The sequence below is a fragment of the Triturus cristatus genome, chromosome 6 (assembly GCF_964204655.1).
Source record: "Triturus cristatus chromosome 6, aTriCri1.1, whole genome shotgun sequence".
Taxonomy (NCBI): domain Eukaryota; kingdom Metazoa; phylum Chordata; class Amphibia; order Caudata; family Salamandridae; genus Triturus; species Triturus cristatus.
In genome coordinates, this window is record NC_140589.1 from 518,680,154 (window position 1) to 518,694,577 (window position 14,424).

At 47.0% G+C, this 14,424-nt stretch overlaps 1 protein-coding gene across 2 annotated transcripts in view; it reads right to left on the reverse strand.

Moving 5' to 3' along the window:
• SLC17A5 (solute carrier family 17 member 5) overlaps nucleotides 1-14,424 on the reverse strand; it is a 651,091-nt gene that overhangs the window by 127,682 nt on the left and 508,985 nt on the right. The gene's annotated exons all lie outside the window — the stretch shown is intronic.

Here is a 14,424-nt window from a genome sequence, read left to right on the forward strand (position 1 = left end):
ACACAGAAATAGGACAGGGGTTACAAGAGGAACCAAACAAGGGGTATCCTTCAGCCAGTCATCAGCACACTATTGCGTTTGTAACACTTGACCTTTTCATGGATACAAATAATTAAATATTGTGGTGCTTCGTCCTTGTGTTTACTGTATAAAGGTGACTAGTAAACTTTAAAAAAAAAAACGGGGCATGCAGAATTTATGTCCTATATATCTCTTTCATCTCACCCGGAGAGAGTGCTTAGTTAGGCACATAAACAAACAAACCAGCTGGAGACACTTTTGACTTATTGCGAGTTGCTGCACCCTTGTCCCTACCCCCTAATACACACGTACATGAAGTCCACACTGGTATTTATAAGGCTTTATTTCAAGACAGTTTTAGTGCAAAGTATATGAAAAATATAATTGCACATAGATTAGAATAGTAAAGATCATAAACAAGCGGAATGTAAAAACTATAAAGCAAGGCAACATGTTACATTGTGATTGATCCCTTTATACCCAGTCCTGGCTAACAGACATATTAGCATCAAAAGTCTGCCACTGTAACGGCCCTGCCGCCTGGTACTGCGGTCCCGGAAGCTTCCCCTCTGGAGGATAGGTTACTGACAGACTACATGCATAAGCGGGCTACGTCATTCACTTACCGCAAGTTAGTTAACAACCTACCGGACCCCACGACGCCACTTAGGGACCAATGGATCCGCGACGTAGGTGACCTGGATGACACCGTGACAGGAGGCACTGTCCTCACCAAGGGAAGTGGGTATACCCTCGAGACTCAAATTGGTGCAGCTCAAAATTCTGCACCGAACCTATTACACCAGATACATCATGTTTAAGATGGATAGAGCCTCGCACCCATATTGTCTTAGGCGATGTGGGGAGGAGGGTACCTTTTATCATACCATATGGCAATGTCCGAAGATTAGGGTCTATTGGGTGAAAGTGATGAGGACGATTTCGCAGGCAGAGGGAGTGTCCCTCTTGCCGGAGCCCAAGAGTTGTCTGCTAAATGTATGGGAACCAAATGACCTAACACAGTTAGCGCAAGACTGGGCAACACTGGGATCATGATGGCTAAACGCAACATAGCGCAGAAGTGGGGGGGCGGTGGAGGTACCGTCGCTTAGCGCATGGTGTAAAGATATGGACACGGCTATGGTAGCAGAGAGAACAGTGTTCATTAACCGCGGCTGCCCCCAAAAATGGAACAGGATCTGGGGGGCGTGGAATAAATATAGGGGCAACATCTGTGACCCGCCAAGAGAACAGGCGGATGAGAGCTTGAATGGGGACCAATAAGGAGGGAGGAGGATGTTCAATGTGAGCTACTGGGTATGAATTTGTTATATTGCGCTTTAACGCAGCAAAGTGCTGGGATTGTGGTCTGCTGCTTAATACTATGTATGTCCAACATATGGAAAAACTCTGCCTTGATGATGTTATGTTTGATCAAATAAAAAAGATTTCACAAAAAAAAGTCTGCCACTGTATGTGGGTTCAGTATTTTGAAGTTTATAGTTGCCTGCCTGAACTTCATTGACATGTTCCAGTTATTATCTTGTCAACAAGACAAGGTGGGATTGTGTCTATGTGCCAACATTTATTATTGAGTGCTGGTCTTGGCACAGGTCCACTGATGGCCGCTCTGTTCCTTCTCAAACCTGAAACTACCTTTTTGCTTATCAAGAGAGCAGTTAATGTTAATATTTTCCCATTCTTAAGGTTATTGCAGATGTTACCCTTATTACGCATAATGTAAGGGAAGACGAAAAGCTTGGAAATTCATGTTAAATATCACTATGCCTACCCCTTAGAATATTTCCAAACTCGATCCAGTGAATTTTCAAGCAATACAACACTGCTAGGAAGCACTATCCAACTCCATGACTGCCACTTGCCACCCTGGAAGTGACAGAGCAGAGCTGCATATAGGCAACCCCCTGTGCGCTGACATCAGTTTCTGTACTGTTCTCCTTTTGCACTCTCAGACCCGGATCAAATTATACTGCAGTTGACAGTGGGCTGAACACTAACTTGGGATCTTTTTAACAAAATGGACAGGTGGGAAGGGGTGAGGAATCTGAGATTAGATAGAGTATTCACCAGAAATAGTGCTACCAAAGGCATGCATCTTATTCTTCTGATGGATACTTCTCACCTTTAGAACACATACCAAAGCAGTACTGGCGCAAGAGGAGGAGGCTTAAGGAATGGACTCAAGCCTTAATGTTTTGCAGGCTCGGATGAGCAAAATGGCCCTCTCTGCAGATCTGTCTGTCAAGACAGTAGTGTTTGGTAAACGTATACACTGATGCCCAGCTTGACAGATGTCCAATACAGGAACTTCCCTTGCCAATCCCTTTGTAGCAGCCTTAGCTTTGGACGAATGGATCCGCAGGCCTCAAAGGGGCTCCTTACTGGCTACAGGATAGCATTGGATGATTCAGCTCGATAGATTCCTCTTCTGCACTGCCATTCCCTTTCTAATACTGGCACTTCAACACAATTCGCTGTGCATTCAATGCAGAAGTTTAACATTTGTGAAGTTTCTGTATATGGTTGCGATCTTCTCATGGAAGAAATGAGCGAGGTTGTCACACAGCTCCTGTTCCAGTTTTCTAGTTCTTGAGAGTACCAGCTGGCCACCTTAGAGGATTTTCTCTAAATGTTGCTCTTGATGGGGGCAATGCTGTCTGCACAATTGGTGATCTAGGCGTTGAAGTTTTTTTACTCCCTGTCCGAAGTTGGTGGCGGTAGAAGGGTTGGAGGTGTTGAGGGCATTCAGCCAGCTGGTCTCTGTGATTTTATTCCACCTCCGGTGGAGGGCGGTGGTCATCTTGGGGGTAGCGGTGTGGGGGCTGGAGATGCTGAAGTGGAGGATGAAGTGATCGGTCCATGTAAGTTTTGTGACACGAATGTATTTGACGCGGTTGCTGCAGATGAAAATTGGGTCCAGCATCTTGCTGTGTGTGTAGGGTTGTAAAGCTGCTCATACTGTTGAGAAGGTGTGTGGTGTTTTTACCATTGGGGTCATTGTTGTGTAAATTTAGGTCGCCGAGGAAGATGTAGTCCATGGAATCTAAGGCTAGGGGCACAATGAAGTCTGCGATGGTTTTGCAGAAGCTGGATCGCGGGCCTGGGGGTCAGTATGCAAGGGTGCCTCTGATGGTTGTCCTGTCATTCGTGTGGATCTTGAAGTTGAGATGTTCCATGGGGGTGGGGGTGTTGTCAGTGGTGGTGGTACACTGTATGGTCTCTTTGTGGATGATGGCTGTTCCTTCTCCCGGCTTGTTGGTGCTATCCTGGTGAGTGATTTTATATCCTTTGGCGATTGCTGTGGTAATGTCTGGGGCGGATGTGGGTTTGAGTCAGGTCTCAGTGAGGAAGACTGTCAGGTGTGAGGTTGGCCATGGGATCCCATAATCCCATAATTTAGTGGAATGCTATGTCAGGTGTGAGCATGTGTTGAGAGGGGTGCATGAGAGTTGGTGTTTTTGCTCAGGTGGTGTCTGTGGTGTTTTCAGGGTGGGGCTTGTTTGTGTGCACTGGCAGGTAAAGAGGCCGTGGGTGCAGGTGAAAGGTCCTACCGTGAGCATCGTTCGGCACAGTGGCAGTGTTTGTTGGGGTGTCTGGGGTTGAGGGTGCAGATCTCGGCGATGGTGTATCTTCGGGGGCTAGGAGGGTTGTGGTGCTGGGTGCTGTTCCGGCACGGACGGGCACAGATCGGCTTGTCTTTGGCACGCCTATTGCACGCATCCAGTGGGTGGTCACGGGGTGGGCAGGGCTTCTGTTGGCTGGAAGACCGATGAGTGGGAAAACCCGGTCGGGAAAACTCAGGCAGCTGCGTTGTCACTTTATCAGTTTGGAACAAGCAGGAACTGGAGGCCACAGGCAAGTGGCAAGTTAGGTATCCAGGTGCCTTGGGAAAAACGATATATGGTTGGTGCTATGGAAAAATCTGTTTTGAAGTATTTATAGTCTTACTCATTCAATAGACCATTATTTCTTCACTCCTTAAGCCTATGATGGAAATTTCAAGGTATATTCTGCAGTTGGATCGTTCCTAAGTTTCTCATAATGTTGCTACATCTTTGTCTACTGGCTTCTAAAACCTATTTATCCGGTCCAAGACTACAAATATTTCCACCCTTCTCTAAGGCCTTGATTATTATAATATGAGTCTCCTGAAGATCTTTTATAGCTTACCAGTCATATTTAGTCATATTCAATCCTTTGTATTGTGTGTTTTCTTTAGTTACTTTCTTTGCTAGTCCACTTAAACCTCCCACCATTATTTCTTGAATTAAACCATTCTTGTTGCCAGCTGGTAACTGTGATCAGAAAGTTGATTTTAGTTTGCATTTGCTGGTGTTTATTTCATTGGTTGAAAGCCCCCACACCTCAAAGCAGTCCTTATTAGACAATTCTTCGATTCCATGAAGTTCCCCTGTATCATTAAATTCTTTTTCCAAACTTAGAGTGCCTTAAAGTAGTGTATGTCCTTCAAAGTAATAATAGACATGTCAGGACTTTGAGTTTTATATTTGCTTTTCTTCTATAAAAAAATATTTCTTTAATTTAAATTTCGTAGAACATTTATATGGGTCAACTCTTGCAGTGCAAAAGACACAATTGATGGACGGAATGCAGAACAAATCAAAACATTCAGCCCCAGTCAAGAGATCTGGTTTAAATACATCATTCGTTTGCTCACCATGCTACCCCAGTTTAGACCTGGCCATATGCAAATCAGTCTTGACCCTGTGCCTCATGGGAACAGTCCAGCACCGAACTGCCAAGCCAGATCCTCCCTGGACTGGAAACAAGCATCCTAGGACCGGTTTCGGGGTTTCACCCCTCTTCAGCCAGGATAGCTTGATTCCAGTGGCACAGTGAGCCCAGGACCCACCTCTGGGCATACCTGGTGCACTTAGGGCGAGAAAGCAAAAGACACACAATTGATGGACGGAATGCAGAACAAATCAAAACATTCACCGCCAGTCAAGAGATCTGGGTTAAATCCATCTTCATTTTCTCACCATGCCATCCCAGTTTAGACCTGTCCATATGCAAATCAGTCTTTTTTTTTTAAAATCTGGTTTTTATTGGCATTTAGTAAACAAGTACATAAGCAGTTGTGTCATCTTTTCTGCAGTGTGTAGCGACATTAGATGATGTGCGTCACTGGACATCGATATACATTTAATACAGCTGTGAGGTTTTAATAGCTGTTTTCGACACAGTATTTTAACATACGGTTGCTTATAGTACAGTATTTTCCACAACCAATACATCTGGTGTATTTGCACATGTTGCGGAGCAGGTTATGTTTAATAGTCAATTCGATGCACATAGATTGGTTAAGCTGTTCATGTGGCAATAACTGTGTACATGGGGTACTGAACTTGGAGTAGGGTTGGAATGCTCACGTAGGTTGGAGTATGTAGAATGCTGTATTTATGCATCCGAGGGTGCCCCTTAGTAATGCCATTGCCATAAGGTTATGATGCGCAAGTGCATCAAAGTAGTATCGTTTAGCTTGTGGTGCATGATCGGTTGCGGAAATGTGGTCTCTGAGTGAGGGTCGCGTGCGCGGTGTTGGCTGTTTAGGTCAGGTGCCTGAAGGGACTGGGTTGGCAGGTCTGTGGATTGCTGTAGTGTTGCCAGGATCACATCCCAGTTTTCAGCTTTAGGTACTTTCCTGAGACCCACTATTTCTTCGCGCTTGATCTCTATGCCTTCTGCTTTGGCCCACGCAATGGTGGAACATTTCCACGCCTGTACTTGTGGGGGATCTGACGCTTTCCATCGTTTTGTAATTAGTTGTTTGGCCGTGGCTATGCCCAGATCTAGGAACCGGGAGGTGACCTTAGTATTGCATGTCCTACGGAAGACATGTAGCAGATATGTTTGCCACTCAAAGGGTAGCTCTCTTTCTATACAGGCACGGAGTGCATCTGCCACTTCTCGCCAGTAGGCGCTGAGGTTGGGGAAGCCCCAGAGTATGTGCACTAGGTCTTCATCAAGAGTCGCTCAGCGGGGACAGGCAGAGTCGGCTCGATGGAAGTACCTATTAATGTTAGCTGGCGTTAAGTATGCACGTTGCGTAATGAAGTATTGTATTTGCCTGAGTTGCATATTTTGTGCGATACGAGTCGGGCTGGCCAATATCTGTGTCCAGGTTTTATCTGAGAGTTGGCGTCCCAAGTCATGCTCCCACTTGCGTCTGAGGGGATCTAGGTTGATTGCCGCGTGATGACGCAGTGAAGCGGCGAACCAACGTATCAGGTGTCATGACATGGAGAAATTGGATAGTGAGGTGCATTTGTGGTTTAGTGCCTAGATCTCCCCATTTCTCTGTAAGGGTGGCCACCAGTGAGCAATGTAGGAGGAATTGTCCTGCGGGAAGTTCCTCGTTTGCTGCTAGTGTCGCATAAGGAATCAGTGAGCCTTCGTGATAGAGATCACCTAAGGTCCGTATCCCAGCTTCATGCCAATGGTGCACACCGCCGGACCTCTGGGGGTGCCTTCCAAAGAGAGGGCGGGGGCATAAGGTGTGGCATGTCGTGTTAGGTAGAGGCTCCGTCGATAACACCTATAGGCCACATTCAAATATAAGGGTTGTGGAGGGCATGTGCGTGTACCAGGATCGAAGAGGGTAAGGATCTGTAGCAGAGTGTATGGTGGACGGGTGAATGCAGTGCCGCTGCGTTGTCGATCTGCAAACCCTCTGGCGATCCATTGGAGTTGAGCCACGAGGTAGTAGTGCTCAAAGCAAGGAGCCGCTAGACCCCCATGATCTGTGGGCAAATATAATTTTTTGATCGCTACCCTGTGCCGGTTGGGGCCCCAGATAAAGTCCCTGATTGTCTGTTCTAGCTGGGTAAAGAAGGAGGCTGGTACATAGTTAGGCAGGTTGACAAAGTAGTACAGGAGCCTTGGTAAGGCCACCATTCTCACCAGAGCCACTCTGGCCGTGATTGCCAGGGGGAGTGTGCTCCAGAATCGCATCTGAGAGCTAATGGCTGTTATTGCCCTGCCTAGATTGCCGTCAAATAGGTCCTGCGGTTGCTGATAGACTCGTATTACTAAGTAACGAAACAAGTCTGCGCTCCATTGCACTCGCACCCCGTTGAGCACAAATCCTGGATCTGAGACTCCTGCTCCAAAGGCATACAGTTTGGATTTAGCGGCATTAACCTTTAGACCGGATATAGTTGCAAACTCCCCCAGAACACGGGCTAGGTCTTCCGGGATCTGACTGATGTCACTGCAATATATCAACTGGTCGTCGGCATACGACACTGTGTGCACCTCGTCGCCTAGTGGGATGCCATCCTGTAGTTGGGTTCTCAAAGACTCCGCAAGTGGCTCTATCGCCAGTGCGAAGAGGAGAGGGGACAACGGACAGCCCTGCCTCGTGCTCCGTCGCACTGGGATGGCCTCAGAAATGTAGGGGCCCACCCTCACTCTCATCGCCGGGTTTGTGTAAAGTAGTTGAGTCAGCTGCAAAAATGTGGGGCCTAACAGGTACCGCTCAAGGGTCGCAAACATGTAGTCCCATTCGAGGGAGTCGAAAGCCTTTTCAAGGTCAAGTACAAGGCAGCCCGCCCGCGGCCATTCACATGTGGAGTAGGTCGCCACTCAAAAGAAGCGGCGTAGGTTAAGTGAGGTACTACGGGACGGTACAAAGCCGCTTTGATCAGCGTGCACCAGAGAGGGGACTGTTTGCGCGAGTCTGTCGGCTAGAATTCTAGCCAGGATTTTGTAATCGGAGTTGACGATGGCGAGGGGTCAGTATGAGCCCATGTCGGTGTGATCTCTGTCAGGTTTAGGTAACGAGATGAGGTGTGCCTCACAGAGTGAGGGGGGAAGGTGACCCGCATCCACGAGGCTGCAAAAAGAGCATGCATGCGCAGCACTAATGTTACTTGATACGCTTTGTAATATTCGGCCGGGAAGCAATCAGGCCCCGGGCTTTTGCCCGTTGCCAGCAACGATATTGCCTCCCTGATTTCCTCTAAGGATATCCTAGCGTCTAGGAGCTCTGTGTGTTCCGGCGAGGTCTCGGGCCGCTGTATTCGGTCGAGGAAGGATGAGAGGGCATATGGGTCTTGTAGCTTGTGGGACTGGTATAGTTGCTTATAGTGATGTGTCAGAGCTGTGTGAATTTCACTTTGTGTATGCACTAGTAGACCAGTGTCAGCCCGTAGGGTGCTTATTGGCACGTAGGTATGTTCCTGCCTGATGAGCCAGGCTAAGAGCCGCCCCGCTTGGTCAGCAGTGGCGTGCGGGCTGTGTGCGCTGCGTAGTTATGGCAGCGGATGCGCTCCAGCAGTTCGGAGTGTTGTGTGCGTAGTGTCTCTAGGTGATGGTGGTCTCTACCCCTTTCCTCATCATGTGCCTCGTACCGTAGTAGTTGTGTTTCTATTTTAGTTAGGTCATGTTGCAAAGTCTTGCGTATGTTCCAGGTCGTGCCCAGACAGTGTCCACGCATTGTGACCTTGAAGGCCTCCCACTCCACTAACTCGTCCCCGGTGGTACCCTCATTAAATTCAAAGTAGTCAAGGATGGACGTCCCCAGCGACGAGCAAAAAGGCCGGTCCTCAAGTGCCGCCGTTTGTAATCTCCAGACGGGGGTGAGAGGGCGCCCAGGTTCCCAGTTAAGCTGTAAGAGTTGGGGGTTGTGGTCTGAGTGCGTGCGGCCTAGGCATTCTGTATGGTGTATCAGCGGGAGCAGTGTTGGGGACCCCACAATCCTATCTAATCGCACGTGCAACTTGTGTACCGCCGAGTAATATGAGTAGATCCGAGTATCAGGATTAGTGGCACGCCATATGTCTATTAGTGCCCAGTAAGTCTGCCAGTTTGCGAGGGCCTGCGTGTTGGACGCTGCGGTGGTCCTCGTGAGAGGAGGAAATGATCTGCCCAGTTCGACATCTAACCCTGAGTTAAAGTCTCCTCCGATGAGCCAGGGATCCCCGTTCCAATTGGCAAGTTTCCCTGTGAGGCTGTCTAAAAAGGCAGACTGGTTGACATTGGGGCCATAAACGGAACCCAGGAGAATGGGCTGACCATTGAGTCTCCCGCTAACAAATGCGTATCTGCCCTCCGGGTCAACTAGCGTCTGTTCACTTACAAATGGGACTCCAGCTCTCACCCAGATAAGAACACCCCGCGCAGGGTCTGAGTAGATTGTACCGTATATATGGCCCCTCCATCTACCTCGCAGTCGCCCAAGGTCTATATGCGACATGTGCGTCTCTTGGAGGAACGCTATGTCAACAGCTCTGCGCCTTAAATAAGCGTAAATGGAATATCTGCGTGTGGCTGTGTGTATACCGCGCACATCCCATGTGATTATATTGACTTGTACCATGGTATAGTTGTTTGGCAGACAAGACTTAGCAGGAGGGTCTGGGCATATTGATGTGTGTGGCGTGTTTGCTTATTCTAACCCAGCAACATTAAAAACAGGGGGGAGATGGAAAACAAGCTAACTTGCGCTTAACTGTGGGGGCGAGCACTGAAGAGATGTTTATCCAAACTGTGAGGCCCAACCAGGGGCTAAAGATAGAGAGGAAAAACTCAATGGTCGAGTGACGTCTAATGTGGGTATTGGTGGCATGCATATGGTGTGTGTCGAGTTTCCCCTTGGTGTCAGGGTGTAACCCAGTATTCCCTGTGCCAATACGTGACGCTGAGCAGTGTGAGCAGTGTGCGCAATGTGCTGCCCGAGCTGCAATGGTAGCCGCTCGCTTCAATGTGCATGGCACACGTGTCAGCCCCTGCTGCCTGTAGGGGGTAAATGACCGACTAGAGTGTCAAGCATAGTACAATACAGTGCTGGCGCTGCAGATACTTGCGGTTGATGTGTCCGAGTTGTAAGTTTTCATCAAGAGTCATATAATTCCATCTGCCGTTTGCGGGGTGACTTCTGGCATTGGACATTCTTCGGATCCATCCAGCCTGGATGACGTGGAGTCGCCAGTGTCAGAGAGTCTCGATGGACTATGGAGGCAAGCAGGACTGGAGCTTCTTGGTCCCAACAACGCCGCCATGTGGATAGCCTCTTGTTGCTCAGCCTGTCTCTGTGCCAAGTTAGGGGAGGTGGAGGCCGCCATGGCTCATGTCAGGGGTCTGTTCCGCCAGCCGTGTCGACATCGCCTCCTGCCCTACATCCTTGGTTCGTCTGCCCCAGGAGGCCTTTCCCCAGACAGTAGGCCCGATTCCTCCAACCAGTCCCAGGTGTGAGAGGGGGAGTCAAAGAAGCATGCTGTTCCGTTCGTGACTACCCACAGTTTGGCTGGAAAAAGGAGTGAGTAGTTGAGACCCAGTTCACGCAGGTGTTTCTTTACCACAGTGTACGCACTTCTGCGGCGTTGCACTTGTGTTGTGAAGTCTGGGAAAAACATAGTGCGACTATTGTCTACTGTTATGTCTGCCAGTTTGCGGGTTTCCCGGAAAGTTTGAGTCTCTGTCTCTATAGTTGAGGACTTTGAATAGGAAGGGGCGTAGGCGGGCGCCCGGCGGTGGTTTCTGTGCAGGGACTCGGTGAGCTCTTTTGATTACAAAGTGGGCAGATTGTGTACCATCCGGGAGTAGATCCTTAATCCAGTTTTCGGCGTATTCTTCTGGGCTTCGCACCTCTTTGCCCTCCGGCAGACCCACCACACTGATGTTATTGCGGCAGGAGCACCCTTCCGCATCCTCCACCTTGTCTTCCAGGTCATGTACCCGGTCAATAAGGTCTTGTAAGGCGGCCGCATGACTTTGAGTGATTGGTTTCAGTTCCGCAATGGACTGCTCCTGCGAACACACTCTGTCTCCGAGCTTCTGGTGGTCGGCATGCAGCAAGATAAAGTCTGATGTGACTTGATCAATTTTGGACTCAAGCAAGGTGCGGGTCTGGTCCAATGAGGATCCTATCTTTTCTACTGCAGCCAGCACCGAGTCTAGTTTGGTGGCTAAAGCAGCGTGTGGCATTTCAGCTGCTGTTCCTCCTTGCGTCGTTGACTGATCTGCACTGTTACTGCGCACATTGAGGTGCTGGTTGGTGGCGCGTAGGCAACCCATCACCAACTGTTGCGCCGTTGGCATCTGGTATGCGGCTGTGTGGGCAGGTCTAGATGTCTGGTTTTCCCACGCATGCACCCTTCTGGTGATGTTCGGTATCTTCTGCTGTGGACCTCGGCGTTCTCTAGTGGTCGGGCGCGTCCCACGTAGGTCCCCTGTGAATTTAGCGTGCCCAGCTCTTCGCTATCTCACGATGCAGGCACTGCCTAAGGTGAACTGACTGTTCCCAGCAGCTTGACGTGTGAAGGGGGGACAGGTCTGTTTTGCCAATCAGAGGAGCCCATATGCAAATCAGTCTTGACCCTGTGCCTCATGGGAACAGTCCAGCACTGAACTGCCAAGCCAGGTCCTCCCTGGACCGGAAACAAGCATCCTAGGCATGGCTGGGTCCAAACTGGAATGGCATGGTGAGCAAAAAAACTATGGATTTAGGCCCAGATCTCTGTACTGGGGTGAATGTATGACATTGTTCTGCATTCTGTCCATCAATTGTTCTTATTGCATTTGTCACCCCGAGTGGGAAGGGTATGCCCAGACATGGGTCAGGATACAGCGCTTATAGCACTCTAAATTGTATGGGTGCACTATACTCATGGTTTAAACGCACTCACATGTATTTTTATCGTTTGGAGTGTTTCATGATTATTAAGATGCACTTGAGTTATATTAGTTCCAAAATGTAGTGTTCACATTTAAGTAGGTTTAGGATGTATTAAAGAAATGTATAATTCCTGTATGTGTAATGTGCAGAATGAAATTATACTTGTGTAATGTAATTCATATTTAGTTTAAGTTGACTAAATTGTAGGCCCAAATTGTAGGTTGTTTTGAGTTTTGTTTCTCCTTGGTTGCTCAAGAATTATAATTAAATGAATCCTTTTTGTGCTCGAAGACCGTATGTTCTCATCCTACTGCAGGTGTCAGAATTCGACCTCGTTATTCTTAGATTTAAGGAGATACTTGGAATGTCTTTGAATTAGTCTGGAAGGCGAGAAGGGAGGACGCCTTTTATGTCTGGCCTATTGGCCTATCTGGGAACCAAGGCCTCTGGAAAAAAAAGAAATTTAATTAAAGGCTTCTGTGGAAACTTACTGAAGGATGGTGCCAATGAATATGACGTATTGTGGGTTGAACATTGTCTTTATGTATAATGCGCAGGGACAGATTCGAGAGACTTCTGTTTTCTTAGAGCGAGCTCCATAGCTTTAAGCTATCAGACCCATTTGACGTGAGTACTTCTTAAGAAGTCAACAAGTGCTGACACCTTTGGGATAGGATATTGGGGAATCAGGTAGGACTTTCTTGTAGAGTAGAGTTGGGAAATATATTTTTTGGTTTTCTCTCAAATGAAAAGAGAATTGGACTCACCTTCTATACTTTGTTGTATTTTGATTTTGGAGTTCATCATATTATGCCTCTTATGCCGAATGAATTATATACGTAGACTCGGCTCAGTATTGATTTTCATGTACCTATATACATTGATATTGAGGTGTGTGTATATTCAATTATTCTTGACCTTATAATAAATCCACAAAACTGGACTTTGGAGTCTGTGGTCCTTCAAAGCATGTCTAAATGAAAGTATAATCTTGAATTGTTTTACTCCCCTCCACACTTTTAGCAGGCAATAAAAGTCCCTCTGCCTTGAACTCAGAAGGGAAGGTAAGGAGCAAAATTAACGTCACCAGTCCCGTGCTCTCCATGCTTCTGGAGTCAAGCTATCCTGGCTGATGAGGGGTGAAACCCCGAAACTGGTCCTAGGATGCTTGTTTCCAGTCCAGGGAGGACCTGGCCTGGCAGTTCGGGCTGGACTGTTCCCATTGGGCGCAGGGTCAAGACTGATTTACATTTGGCTGGGTCCAAACTAGAATGACATGGTGAGCAAAAAAACGATGGATTTAGGCCCAGATCTCTTGTACTGGGGTGAATGTATGACATTGTTCTGCATTCTGTCCATCAATTGTAATTTTTGCATCAACTCTTGCAGTGACCAGGCTCATTTGTATATCTAGGCAGAATGTCAATAATATGAGATGTTTTTCTTAAGGTTTCTTAGACGATAAGTTGATCCCTAAGTTGTTGTCTTTGAGGATTTCATTTATTGTTTTTTCCCCCTTCCGCAATTTTTTTTTGTATCTTCTCTTTGATCTTCTGGTTTTTGTGGATTTTGATTTGTTTTGTTCAAAACCCTTCCTCTTTGTCTAATGCTCATTTAGTACAGTCGCATTTCTCTGGAAAAATCCAGTTTGGGGTTTGTAAGAGAAGTACCTTCACCCACTGAGCTGACCTCCGAGCTATCCTCATTAGATGGGGTCAGGTATATCTCTAATGTATTATCCATTACATGTCCCACACAGGGAGTCAAATCTCTTTGCAAAAGTACATTTTCTTCCTGCCATATAGTCCGCTCTGTTAAACTCTTTTGACTTTCTTGTTTGTATCTTCGATTCATGCCTTTCAAATTTCTGTTCCATAATGTCTAAGGCATCTTTTACTTCTTCTATACCTCTGTTTTTCTCAAATTTTTCTTCAATTTCTATTATTCTCTCCAAGGTCACCGCCAATTTATGTTCAGCATGCATATTTAGAATACTCATAAGTTTAAGAGACCATTCTGTTGTATTTAATTGTCACTGTTTGAGAAGATCTTCATCTAAATTTAAGTGAGGGCAACACCAATATTCTGAGTACTATTGGAACCTGCTTGCATTCTATGTACTTTTTTGAAGTTGTCATTTTCCACCATTTATTAATTTCTACTGTGCGTGCCTGTTCCAGTTTTTATCAACTTCAAAGGTGTTTTTTCATCCATATGTTGTGTGGTTCCTGTGTTGTCAACATGTTCTTCAAACAGCTGGTTCACTATTTGTTCTCTTTTAGACTTTCTATTCATATTGTTTTTCAAACCAACTCTTCCACCTGAACTTTAAAAGGTCACTTCCTTAAAGAACTTCGTAATTAAAATGGATCGCTTGGCTCAAATTATATATTTCTCGATAGCCCTATTACATGTAGAGTGATAGTTATGCCACTGGGAAAATGCTCTACCATCGTTAAAACTTCACTTGTACATCTGGGGTGTACTGCAGGAATTGAGTTCAGCGCAGGCGTTGGCCTCTCCCACCATGTCCCTTCCAAGGCATATGAAGAGACATTCAATCAGCCATGTTCCCAATCCTGGATTACATTTCAATGTCTCCTTGTCTCTTGGCTTTCAAGCCGTCACGTCATGCTGAGAAGAGATGTCAACCTTCACTCTTCGCGTCTCTCAAACTGCTGGATATAATATGTCTCCTCTTCGCCACAGGTGCACATTGAGCGTGATCCAGCTACCGCATA